Source organism: Oratosquilla oratoria, unplaced genomic scaffold (genome assembly GCF_046742065.1).
Source record: "Oratosquilla oratoria isolate Oo_2021 unplaced genomic scaffold, ASM4674206v1 SCAFFOLD52, whole genome shotgun sequence".
Taxonomy (NCBI): Eukaryota; Metazoa; Arthropoda; class Malacostraca; order Stomatopoda; family Squillidae; genus Oratosquilla; species Oratosquilla oratoria.
The window spans coordinates 2,094,155-2,094,794 of record NW_027467716.1 but is presented as its reverse complement, the minus strand read 5'-3'; the positions used below and the strand labels follow the sequence as shown (position 1 = coordinate 2,094,794).

The following is a 640-nucleotide window of genomic DNA, read 5'->3' as shown; positions in this document are numbered from 1 at the left end:
TGGGCCATCATATTCAAAAATTCAAATGACAATGCAATATTACCATTACCAGCTCAGGGTCATCTAAAACTGGTGCAACTTTGTAAAACCCAAGGTTGCCTAGACCTAGCAAAGATCTTGTATGGCCAGGCTACTGATGAATGTGTTGACCCCTGGAGGAAGAAACCATAAATGTATTCTGCTCCACCTCTTGCTATACAGTTCTAAGAGGTCAAATATTCAGAGATCTTGGTGGTTATAGTCGTCATACAACAGTCAAGAGTAGCAAATACATTCTCATCATTATTGCAAATGCAGTTTCCAAGTACCAAAGCAGGTAAACCTACCATAGTGATGTACCGTAGTCCTGATGTGCTTTCAATCTCGATCATGTACAGGTAGTCGTCGACTTACGACCTATGCGACTTACGACTGATCGACTACGACCACGAGATGGTGTAATAATATCTAACATTTAACAGAGTAATAGAATTGCAATGTTATGCCTGGCAGTGCAGTACATTACTCCGCATGCTGCGAGAGTCGAGGACGATAGTTTTCGCAGGCTGCCGGCAGCGTCAGCATCCCAGCCAGCTAAATATTCTTTCATTTTGTTTGTTTGAAGTAAAATGTTTCCTAATTTTGCATTGCATTTTGTATT

At 41.1% G+C, this 640-nt stretch overlaps 1 pseudogene; it reads right to left on the bottom strand.

The window, feature by feature from the left end:
- Positions 1 to 214: 214 nt before the first annotated feature.
- On the bottom strand, positions 215 to 287 carry LOC143023635 (small nucleolar RNA SNORD24; annotated as a pseudogene).
- Positions 288 to 640: the final 353 nt, after the last annotated feature.